The sequence below is a fragment of the Varanus komodoensis genome, unplaced genomic scaffold, assembly GCF_004798865.1.
Source record: "Varanus komodoensis strain SLA01 unplaced genomic scaffold, ASM479886v1 scaffold13_3, whole genome shotgun sequence".
Taxonomy (NCBI): Eukaryota; Metazoa; Chordata; class Lepidosauria; order Squamata; family Varanidae; genus Varanus; species Varanus komodoensis.
The window spans coordinates 8,317,840-8,330,541 of record NW_025335409.1 but is presented as its reverse complement, the minus strand read 5'-3'; the positions used below and the strand labels follow the sequence as shown (position 1 = coordinate 8,330,541).

The window sequence follows — 12,702 nt, the reverse complement described above, 5'->3', positions numbered from 1 at the left end:
GAGTCACCCAGTTGGCTCCATGGCTGAGCGGGGACTAGAACCCAGATCCTCTGAGTCCCGGTCCCATGCTCTTAACCACTACACCACACTGGCTCTCTTGGTAATAAATCCTACTGAACACAATACACTTTATTTTTGAGCAGGCATGCATGGCATTGTACTAATACCACTTGCTAATTTTTTTTTTCTTGACAGCTCAGGTACCTTCTCGCTAATTACATTAGCCTAATTGTTAAAATACAAGCCTAATTATATTATTTACAATAACAGTTATGCATTTAAAAATTTCATACATAATAAGATGGGAGGTTTCACAGTAGAGACTGCACTTCTGTGCAAAGTTGCTTGATAGTAAATCCTACTGGAACAAATGTATTTTAATTCTGAGTAAATGTACAAAGAATCGGACTGCAGCATGTAAAAGAATAGGCCATTTTAACTATAGTTCACTGGACCATACCTTCACAATTTAAAATCACTGCATGTAAAAACACACTGTATGCTACCTGGTCATTGCTTGTATATCTGTATATATGCATGTGATCCAAATTAAGTAGCTACTTCCTTTTCTTAGACACACTTTGAAATGCTGCTGAGGCCTACAAGTTCGAATAGAATTTCTCACCTCCTGCTTTTCCCCATACATTTGGCCTTGTGAAGTGATTGACCTGGCAGGGCTTCTGTTCTTTTGCTATGGACTAGGCCTGCAGTCAGTCTAGGGGGTGTGGGGGGGAGGGTACTGTCCAAAAGACAGGTGCAATTTCATTTTGTTTGTAAGCCTTAAAGGACAACAGTTGTTTTATGTATGTGTGTGTGTGTATTTGCCCAAACATAACAAAAAAGCAGAGAGGCCAAGAAAATTAAAGGGAGGGCAGTTCTCCCCTCTAACTCATCCATGGATGCTATGCATGTTGAATTGCAGGTTATTCCCACTGAAAGTACAAGTAAAGGTACGTAAGATCAGGTTGTTCCAGCTGAAGTCAGACCTGCAAGTGTAATGCCATTTAAAGGAATTGATCTTGCCTTTAGTTACTAAAGTACAGTAATTGCTGCTAGAATTAGACTTCAAGATGAGAAAATCTGCCACTGTTCTTTTTTGTTAACAAGAATGGAAGAAATCTGTCTTCTCCAAATTTCGAAATGCTTTTGTAATGGATTTTCTGGGGGATTATTACTGCATTATAATGGAGTTTTATGGAATTTTGAAGTTTTCAATAAAATGGTATGTCTGCAAGATATTCAGTGTTAAACATTCCTGTAGCATTTTTTTGTTCCTTTTTGCTTTTCCCCTCATCCTATCTCCTGTGCTTTGAATATAGGAAGAATTAATATTTATATAGCACTTTCCAGTGTTTCATGTACAAAGAATTCTAACAATCTCCATATATGTCAGTATTGTTCTCCCCATATTGGAGATGGGGTAATTTGTTCTCAGGCAGGGTGCTGTGATAGGCAGGAAGGAGACTAACATTGTTCTGGGATTGTAATTGGGGCATAACTTTATTTAGCAATCAGTTCCATCAAGCAAATCACAGCCTTAAGTTTATGTGAGCTGAGCTGAGCTGAGCTGCCAAGGACAGGACAGTGCGGAGGGCACAAGTCAGCCACGTCATAAGTTGGCACAAAACAACAAAGGATCGACTTAACAAGCACGTAGGGATGGAACATGCAGCTTTCACTACAACTGCTCCTCTTCAGTCAAGGAGTTTGCCTGGCTGTCCATGCTGCTTTTGGAACTCTATTGAAATATAACCAAAATACTACAAAATCAAGCTACTTCTGAATTAAAAGTTGTCACCTCAGCTATTAAAGGCCAGGTGTTTTCATCAAGCCAGCTACTCTTTTCTAAAATATTAAGAAATATTTTTCTTGAATCATGAAGTTGTCTTTTGGATAACATTGTAAGTATATCCTCCTGCTCCATAAGTGTGCAGTTCTCCAAATGAACTATATTTCCATGGGTCAGTGACTAATCGATAAGTGAAACCTGAAAACTCGCTGAAATTATTAGAAACAGATTTATCAACTGGGTTTGCCCAAGATACAAGATGGTCCCTCTGATCTTCATCAAGACCACACTTGGGTAGGCAATGACTTTTACTAATCACAAGTTTATGTACAAAACTGTGTGGATAAGAACATTCTTTTGCAGTATTCTTTACCGTTATTTGCTGCATCCTGGGTAAATCAAGAATTTTTGATCAAGTATCTGAAAGATAACTAGGGTGGTGGCCATTGTGAAACAAGGGCAGAAAAATCCTCTCTCAGCCAAATGTAAGTATGCTTGACTTTCCTGATATCTGGAAGACCCAGAGATAATTTATTATGAATATCTTGATTGTAGTAAAAACTAGTATAGGCAATGTTTAAAATTAGAATGAAAAAGACAAAGTGATATATAACATCCCTTTTGAAAACAAAAGCTTGGTGTTGAATCTTCTGTCTTTTCTTAAAAACTGTGATTTCATCCTCTTCCAAGGGTTGATAATGCTTGGTCCCTCTCATTCTAACTATTTTAATTAATTTATTTATTTGGAAAACTTATATGCTGCCCCATTCGCATAAGCCTCGGGACGGCTTCCAATCCATAAATAAATACAATCAATAGAAATACATAAAATACTGGAGACATCCTGGCAAAAATTTTTTTTAAATCAATAAATAAAATCAACAATTAAAATAACGTTTAAATAAAAAGGTCTTTGCCTGGTGCCGAAAAGCAAATAACGACTAGATCACAGTATAATTCATGCAAATCATCAGTATTCATATTTATGTTCCTCAGTTTAATCTCTAAGAAGGTCTCCTTGCTTGACCATGAAATACTTTCACAGTATTTTGGATTTCTTTAGGGCTGAAAAAAGAGGATGCTTAGGGTTTCAAGCAAAAACATACTCATACCCAATGTGATGGCACATGCTGCTAGCCATTCTCATGGTGTTTCATAGTCATAGAACAGACCATAGAATAGGATTTTAAAAGATGACACTGTAGAAATGACCAAGGCCAACATCCATGGAACATACCTGTTGCTGTCATTATTTGTGACCTTCAACAAAGGAACATACTGGCAATATTTATTGCTCTTATCTGGGGAAATGTATCTTTCTCCACATATTATTAATAAAATTGTTGTTGCTACTGGCGTCTTGTGGCATGTCCTCTTCTGGTGCAATCACGTTTGCCTTACTTGCAGAAATGGTGCAGTTGGACCAACCTTCTGCTGTTTGTTTTACATTTTTGAAAGTGTATGAATCTGGGGCACCAAAAAAGCTTTCTGGGAAACTGTCCCCTGGGCCTTTAGAAACAGTTTTTACAAGGTACCGTTTCTGCAGATGCTCTTTCCAGTTCCTAAGATTTCCAGACATGAAAGCAGAACGTTTGCTTGAGCTTGAGTTATGTTCTGTGGAGAAGGTTCCTTCTGGGATTATTTGAAAAAAGCCACTATAATCATCTGCAAAGGGATGGAAATGAAAACACTTTGAATTCCGATTATGATGGGTCTCAAAAATTCTTGATGTTCAGAAAACATTTGCTGAGCCTTTTCAACATTGAAAAAAGTAATGTTGACAAGCAGGGTAAAGACAAGCAACAAGATAGTCATTGGAGTCTGTTCCAAGAACCAGTGCAAACATGAGCTAAGACAGAGAGTCACAAGTGTCCATCCACCAGGTCACTGGTCAGGCTTATTAAGAAGAAATCCATCTTGTTTAAAGATTCAGTTGGGTGAGCAACAATAAATGACCTCTCTGTTAGGCCATTGTCCTTATCAAGGGCAAGCCATTTTCAGCACAAAAACATTCAAGACTGTTTAGTATATATATTTTCCATTTTGATTCTACTCACAAACCAGGTAGGAGAAGAACCCACCTTATTGTGCCAAGCTGGAAAGCAATAAATATGTCCCAGGTTATTCTTTAGTTAGGAGAAAAGTATGGACAGCCCTCGAAGGAAAGTCAGGTGTTCCAGGTGTCTTAAGCAGTGTTCTTTCTCCTATCAATTGAACAAAACATTAGCTATAGTTCCTGCTCCAAAACGGTTGCCTGAGTATATGGTGATCAGGTGGCCCATTTTATCAAAGAGGCCATTGTCTGGCAAGACTATGACATGGCCTCTGCTTTCCATATCGGCCCCATCTTTGTTCATTGCCCAGAGGGCCGAAAAGATGTATACCGCAAGAATGACAAGTACTGTCAACAATGTCACTGGATTTTTGTGAATCCGAGTTAACTGGATTTTTTATAGCTATTGGATTAGGGTGTGGAGTTATTTTTCCAGCCAAAAAAATGATGTCATCATTTGAGGGTTTTTTTGCATTGGGGTTCGTAGACCTTGAAATACGCCTGGCCTGTGTAAATGCAATGCAACTTTTCCAGTTGGTCTGTGGACCAAGGCTGCAGAAGCTTTCTTTCCAGTGACTGTGAACACCATCCAGGTAGAAACAGTCAGCAATGAAAAGAACAATGCCAATGATCAGAGTACCTTGACTTCTCGCATAAAGGTCCAATTGAAAAACAACATATTCAGCTTTTCTGTTGTGCTGCCATGAGATACGGATCTGAGCAATGTCTGCTGTAGTATTCAGTCATTGTAACTGGGAATCTTTTCTCTTGGTATGGCAGGATTGTTATGGGAACTGGTAAAAAAAGTGATAGGAACATGACTGTCCTTGAGACCTATGTATATAAATACCAGAAAAGTAGGCTCCTATTTTGTCACAATCTGGATGAAAATATCCTTGAATTGTATGTGTATTTCAAAGCTAATTTTCCAGGTTTTTTTGAGGGCTTTCTGTCATATTCTATCACCATCATCTCAAAGATGGCAGTCCTCTCATCTTCTCTAGTCATGAACATTTCAACTGTATCTGGCATGATCCCCATTCTTTCACCATTAGATTTCGTTCCTCCCTTTCTGAATCCAGTCATCATTGTGCCAATATCATCTGTACGTGGCAACCATGGGAAAGGGTTCTTGTAAAACTCACAGACAACAGTGGAAACCACAGTATCCACTGGTAATTTGCCATTCCTCTCCAGCTTCATTTTGGAATAAAAACAGTTGTTGTGATCTTTTCTCTTAGAGAAAACATTAAAAAAAAAAACACCTTGCATTTCATCTTTCCTTAATGTGATGGTCCAGTTTTCAGCTTCCATAATAGTTTCATTTTCTTCTGGAACTTTACGCTGTAAGACTAGGTCTCTTAAAATCTGGATGACAGAGATAGTCTGCTTAACTCCCGGTCTGTGGACATTTCTGTGTTCTAACAGAGAAGCTTTCAGAATGTTGGACAACCCTGCCGGAATAGCAGTGTCAACCTCTATTTCCTTAGATCCTAGTTCTTCAATGATATGCTTTTTCAGTACTTCCCTCATTTCTTTGAATTTTCTGACAGCAAATAGCTGTGATTTCCTGTTTATTTCAGGATCAATTGTGATTAATTTTACTGTCAAATTAAACACATACAAGCCATCCTCTAAGCTTGAGCTAGGAACTTCTAATGTTACAAGGTTTTTTCTTCTACTGCCAGGTGGATGAAAAGGTTTTGACCAGTCTGGAGTAGCCTTCATATTTGGAACTTTATAGATTTTCCAGATTATCACTTTTTGTTTAGGATCAGTGCAATTTATCTGTGTATTACCAGATAGAGTAAATGGTCCCCCTTTATGAAAATTTAAGACACACTTAATGGGATTTGGTTTCTGTATTTTAACTTTCTTAATTGAACAAATTCTTTAAAGACAATCCACTTAGGATTCCACAACTTTTGAAGAATAGGTGTTGATGGTAGCTTTCAAAATAGCATACGTACATCCACTTCTTGTACAGTTTACTTGCACTACAAAGCCTGCACAGAGAGCAGGGTTGAAAGGTAAAGCAGAGTCAGGAATAAAATGGGCAGCATTTCTGACATGATCCCTGTAAATATAGATGGCAGTTCTCTCTGTTGCTTCCCAGTCCTTGAAAAAAACCTGAAGCTCTTAAATAATGCAGTTCAGTATCTCCATCCCACAGACATGAGGTGTGAAGTTGGCTGCCTTGTGGCTGATAAATATGATTTTGCTGGTCATGGAAGATGACCAGCAATGGTGGTAACAGTAAATAAGGAGGCATAGCTGCTGCATATTGGAAATAGCCCCAGGAGGAAAACAGGAGGTGGGAAAACAGTAAAGAGTACATTTTGAGGGTGAGAAAAGGTCCTGCATCAGGAGCAGCCAGTGTCTCCCAGTATCCCCAACTGCCATAAAATGAATGTGCAAATTCTAGGATACTGTACACCACTGGGCGAGTATCCAAGCTCTCCTTATTTGCCAGGGGCAATCCACTCTGAGTAGAGTGAAACTAGTACTTCACATGATGTGGAAGTAATACTACGTTTGCACTCTGAGATAGCGTATGCCCTTTTTGGAGCCATATCACATTGTTGATTCATATCCAGGTTGTAATCTGCAACAATATCACATCCTTTTCACTTGTCGTATTGTTTAGCCAAGTATCCCTCATCTTGTAACTATGCATTTGGCATCCTAGCAAGATTGTTTTGAGTTTTGCTTTTGTTTTCTGGAGTATTAGCTATCCTGCCTAATTTTGTGTCATATGAAAATCTTACAAGCAAACTTGATAAAAAGATGACAGCAACTGGAGGGCCTCATGTTGCTCTGAAGAGATTTCTCTGAGAGCATGTGCATTTTCCTGGCTTTTATTATTTTCCTTGTGTCCAATCTCTCACCTCCCCCCCTATCTTTTGACCTCATTGTTTGGGAAAGCTAGTGGTTTCTAGGTTACAGTCTTATGCACACACTCTAGAACCAGCTCTTTGGAAGATGATGGTATACTTTTTCCCAAATAAGTACATAAAGGATCCAGTAATACACATTATATTCTAGGAAGGCGCTGAAAGACTATTACGTCCAATTTCTTAAGTCACCTAGATGCGCCCCTTCCTCCAAGGCTGCAAATATACACCACCTCCTGGGCCTGACAGTGCTGCCATTGAATGCCAGGTCAGTCCATAATAAAACATCCCTCATCCACAATTTAATTTAATTTAATTGTGGATGAGGGGGCTGACTTGGCATGTATAATGGAGACCAGGGCAGGAGAGGGGGGAGATGTCTCCCTCACTCAACTCTGCCCACCCGGATACCTGATGCAGCACCGGCCATGCCCAGAGGGAAGAGGGGGTCGCTCTGGTTTACCGAGACTCAGTTTCCCTTGCGGGGCTTCCTGTCCCTTCGAGACCGAGCCTAGAGTGTTTGTACCTGGTGTTGGGCGACCGAGATAGATTAGGGACAGAGATCGTCTTGGACCTGGTTTTGAGGACTCCCAGGATGTTGATCTTGGAGGACCTCAATTTCCTTGCTGAGGCTGTTCTGTCCAGGGCAGCTCAGGACTGCATGGCTTCCATGGCAGCCATGGGGCTGTCTCAACATGTCATTGACCCAACTCATGAAAGAGGTCACACTCTGGACCTGGTTTTCTTGATGGGACAGGAAGAGGGTGATCTGGAAGTGAGGAATCTGACCTTAACTCCTTTGTCATAGTTAGATCACTTCTTCATGAGGTTTGAGCTTGGAGCTGATCTCTCTTGCCGGAAGGGTACAGACCTTATTCAAATAATCCGCCCCCGGAGTCTTATGGATCCTGATGGATTCCTGAGGGCTTTGGGGGATTTTCCAGTGGATAAAGCTGGAGCTGCTGTTGATGTCCTAGTCGATTTGTGGAATGGGGGAAATGACTAGGGCAATCAACACGAGTGCTCCTAAGCGTTTTCTCCCGGCTAGCAGAGCCCATTTGGCACCATGGTATACGCCAGAGTTGCGGGCGATGAAGCAGACAGGGAGATGATTAGAGTGCAGGTGGAGAAAATCATGGGACGAATCTGACCGAGCACACTTACGTGCTCATTATTTAGCCTGTGCTGTGGCAGTGAGGGTGGCAAAGAGGCAATACTTCTCCGCTTCCATTGCCTCCTCACAGTGCTGTCCAGTGGAGCTTTTTTTGAGTGGTGCATGGCCTAACACATGCTGGCCGAAACAAAGACGTGGTGCCAGCCTCAACTGCCTGTTCTGAGTACTTTGCCCAGAACTTTAAGAAGAAAATTGCTCAGATTCGCCACAAGCTGGACTCCACAATTGATATGATTCCAGAATGGGAGTTGTCCAGAGCGCTGTCTGGTCCATCATTTTTGGATGAGTTTCATTTACTATGGCCTGAGGAAGTGGACAAGATGCTTGGGATGGTATGCCCAACCACCTGCTTACTTGACTCTTGCCCTTCTTGGCTACTTATGAAAGCCAGTCACGGGATTGGTTCCTGGGTCCAAGAGGTCATCAATGCCTCACTGAAGGAGGGTGGGCGGTTCGGATTTTCAGGTAAGTGACTTTGGCCCTGTTCTGGACAGGGTAGCACTCCCTCTAAAGGACAGGGTCTGCAGCTTGGGAGTGCTCCTTGACCCAGAGCTGTCCCTGGAAATCCAGGTGACGGCGGTGGCAAGGAGCGCCTTCCTCCAGCTTCGGTTCATCTACCAGCTGCGTCCTTACCTGGACAAGCACTGTCTAGCAACTGTGATACAAGCCCTGGTAACTTCCCAGTTGGATTATTGTAATGCATTCTATGCAGGGCTGCCCTTGAAAACGGTCCAGATACGTCAACTGGTACAAAATAGAGCTGCCAGGTTGCTGTTGGGGGCCGATTGTTATTCTCATATAATGCCGGTCCTCCGTCAGCTACATTGGCTCCTAATTGAAGTCCGGGCCCAGTTCAAGATGCTCATATTAACCTATAAAGCCCTAAATGGCTTAGGTCCAGAATACATGAAGGATTGCCTCCCCTACAAGCCCTCATGCCCCTTAAGATCGGTGGGGGAGTCCTTGCTCCAGGAGCCCTCTCTGAAGGAAGTACAGAGAGTGTCTATCCTGCCTTCTCTGCAGTAGCGCCCAGACTATGGAATCTGCTCCCCAGAGAGGTCTGCCAGGTAAAGACCTTTTTATTCAACCATTATTTTAATAATCAACAGTTTTAGATGTTTTAGGATTTTTCCCTTCACAGTTGCACTTTCTTTTTTTTCTCCTCCTTTTTCTTAAGTTCATGATGTGTTTTATATTGTTTTAATAACTGACGTTTTAGATAGATAGATAGATAGATAGATAGATAGATAGATGTGACTTCAGTGCCCGTGATGAATGAATGAATGTGGCCTCAGGAGAGATGTTGGTGAGGAAGGAAAGGAAAAGGGGCAAGAGAGTGAGCCAGGTGGACAGTAAGGAGGATTGGTCTGGTTCTGCACGGTCCTACAGCTTCCCTGTCACTGTGCCTGACTGCTTCCTGGAAAGCATACTGGTCAGGCCGAATGGCTTGATTAGCTGAACATGGTTTAAAGGGAGGATGAAAGAGCTATGCAAGGCTCTATCTGCTTTCTGCCCTGCTTGGCTCTTGTTGACAGAACTTTGGATTGACAGAAGGCTTGACTTTATGATTGCACTGTTATATATTTTCAAAAGAGGGAATTTTAACTGAAGAATATTTTAGTGGAGTTATTAGCACCCTAATTTTATCTAATAAGATAACTAAAGTGTACAAGACTGATTAAAGATTTGTTGAAATATCAAATTGAAAAAGTTTATACTTACTTTTGCAATACCCATATTTCTGCTGGAACTCTACAGACTATGCACCTGTGCTGGAAAGTGCCCAAACCTGAAGAAACATGCACAGAAAAGCATTTCTCTCTTTTGCACTACATACTGCTGTGTGTACCTCTTCTCAAACCTCCTGTGCCAAAGAACTAACAGTGCAAGTTCGGAGAACCAGTTCAGAACCAGTGTGCTCCATGATACATACTAAAGCTCCCAAAGAATAAGAAAGCATAGTCGTCACTTGAGCTAAAACATATATGTTTGCTTAAGTAACAACAAACAATAATAAGACTCACACCAATGTCTAGGTTGCTTTTCCAGGTCACATTATGAAGATAAAACAAAGATAAGCCCCACAGTGTAACAGTCCCACTTCTCTTGTTTTGGTTCCACCCTTTTGGATGTATGGTCCCACCCTGCCCACAGCCCAGTTGCCAAACATCAAAAGTGACCTTTGCTTCAGAGGAAGGTGGTTAAACTCATGTGTTCTAGACAGGGATGCTGGCCGATATTTGTTGTGTACATGGAACCTCTGGTGACAGTGTTTAGAAAACTAATATTTTCCAGAGATGTGCAGATATATATTTTAAAGTATTGAATGGACTGATGCGCACAGACAATATGATAACAATATCATTAAACTGTTCTGAGAGTTTTGATAGCTATGAGCAGCATACAAAGGCAGTAAATAAATAAAATAAATTGCATACCCCAAGAAAAATGTCTAATAAACTGAACTCTACAAAATCTATGTAGGATATTACCAATAGTAAGACAATTGGAAATCTTTGAGGATAAAAACTATTTAGGAATGTGGTTAGCAGAAGATAAATCACGTTCAGCTGATAGTCTAAGAAGCAACTTCATTCTTCTTAGACTAGCTACAGTTAAAATGAACATAGTCCCAATAATTGTATATCTATAAATAAATATCCATTTAATTGTAAAAACAAAAGACAAAACAATACAGGGCTGGCAAGATCTATGGGATTCAATTGGGGGAAAAAATCCTAAAATAGCTTTAAAAATTAATCCTCTATGGAAGGACTCAAGAGTTAATCTACCATTATTTTACAGTATTCTGAGCCATGTAAGTCGCTCCTAAGCATCCTCTCCTTCCCAGCAGAGCCCATTCATCCCCCTGGTACACACCTGAACTGCGGGCGATGAAGTGGGTTGGGAGACGTCTAGAGCGCAGGTGGAGGAAATCACGGGATGAATCTGACTGAACACAGTTGCAAGCTCACTATCGAGCCTATGCTGTGGCGGTGAGGGCGGCGAAGAAGAAATTCTCCGCTTCCTTTGCCTCCTCACAGTGCCGTCCAGCAGAGCTTTTGCGGGTGGTACAGGGGCTGGTACATCCAGGCCCTAAGAAAGATCCCATACCACCCTTGCTGGCCCGCTGTGATGACTTTGCCAAGCATTTTAAGGAGAAAATTGCTCAGATTCGTCACGGGCTGGACTCCACTAGCTATTTAGAGCCTTTAGAGGAGGTGCCAGTGCATCCGTCTGGTCCGACATTGTTGGATGAGTTTCAGTTATTGCGACCTGATGATGTGGACCAGGTGCTTGGACAAGTACTCCCACCACCTGTTTACTTGACCCTTGCCCATCATGGCTACTGAACAAAGCCAAACACGGGATTGGTGCCTGGATCCTGGAGGTTATCAACGCTCCTCTGAGGGAAGGCTGGGTACCTGCCCCTTTAAAGGAGGCGGTAGTCCGGCCAGTCCTAAAGAAGGTGTCCCCAGATCCAGAGATGGCCGCCAATTATAGACCGGTGGCCAACATCCCGTTTCTGGGCAAGGTGTTAGAATGGGTGGTGGCGGGACAACTCCAAGCTCTCTTGGATGGAACTGATTATCTGGACCCATTTCAGTCCGGCTTCAGACCTGGGTATGGTACTGAATCTGCCTTGGTCACCCTGTATGATGACCTGTGCAGGGAGGGAGACAGGGGGAGTGCATCCCTGTTGGTCCTCCTGGAGCTCTCAGCAGCTTTCAATACCATCGACCATGGTATCCTTCTGGACAGGCTAGCGGGATTGGGAGTTGGAGGCACTGCTCTGCAGTGGTTCCGCTCCTTTCTCAATGACAGTTTCCAGAAGGTGGTGCTGGGGGAATATGGCTCTGCGCCATGGCAGTTATGCCATGGAGTTCCGCAGGGATCCATTTTGTCCCCTTTGCTGTTTAACATCTACATGAAACCGCTGGGAGAGGTCATCAGGAGGTGTGGGCTGCGGAATCATCAGTACGCTGATGATACCCAGCTCTACCTTTCATTCTCAACTAATCCAGGTGAGGCAGTGGCTGTGCTGAACCGGTGCCTGGCCGAGGTAATGGGCTGGATGAGGGCTAATAAACTGAAGCTCAATCCAGACAAGACGGAGGTCCTGTTGGTGGGTGGTTTGGGTCTCAGGGTGGGTGACTTGGACCTTGTCCTGAATGGGGTAGCACTCCCTCTAAAGGACAGGGTCCGTAGCTTGGGAGTGCTCCTTGACCCGGAGCTGTCTTTGGAGGCTCAAGTGACTGCGGTGGCGAGGAGCGCTTTCCTCCAGCTTCGGCTGATCCATCAACTGCGTCCCTACCTGGAGGACAATTGCCTAGCGACAGTGACACATGCACTGGTTACTTCCCGATTAGACTTCTGTAACGTGCTTTACGTGGGGCTGCCCTTGAAAACAGTCTGGATACTTCAGATGGTGCAAAATAGAGCAGCCAGGTTGCTGACTGGGACTGGGCATTGTTCTCATATAACCCCAGTCCTCCATCAGCTTCACTGGCTCCCCATTGAAGTCCGGGCTCAATTCAGGGTGCTGGTTATCACCTACAAAGCCTTAACAGCTTGTGACCAGGATACCTAAAGGAACGCCTGCTTCCATATTTGCCCTCCCACCCCTTGAGATCGGCGGCAGAGGCCCTCCTCCGGGAACCCCCTGTGAAAGATATGAGGAGGGTGAGCACCCAGAGGAGGACTTTCTTTGCGGTGGCGCCCCATTTATGGAATGCGCTCCCCAGAAAGGTCCGCCTGGCGCTGTCGTTATTTGCTTTTCGGCACCAGGCTA

The 12,702-nt window shown here is 42.9% G+C and overlaps 1 pseudogene; it reads right to left on the bottom strand.

Annotated features, from left to right (window-relative positions):
• Positions 1-1,738: 1,738 nt before the first annotated feature.
• LOC123019975 overlaps positions 1,739-12,702 on the bottom strand; it is a 17,210-nt pseudogene continuing 6,246 nt past the window's right edge.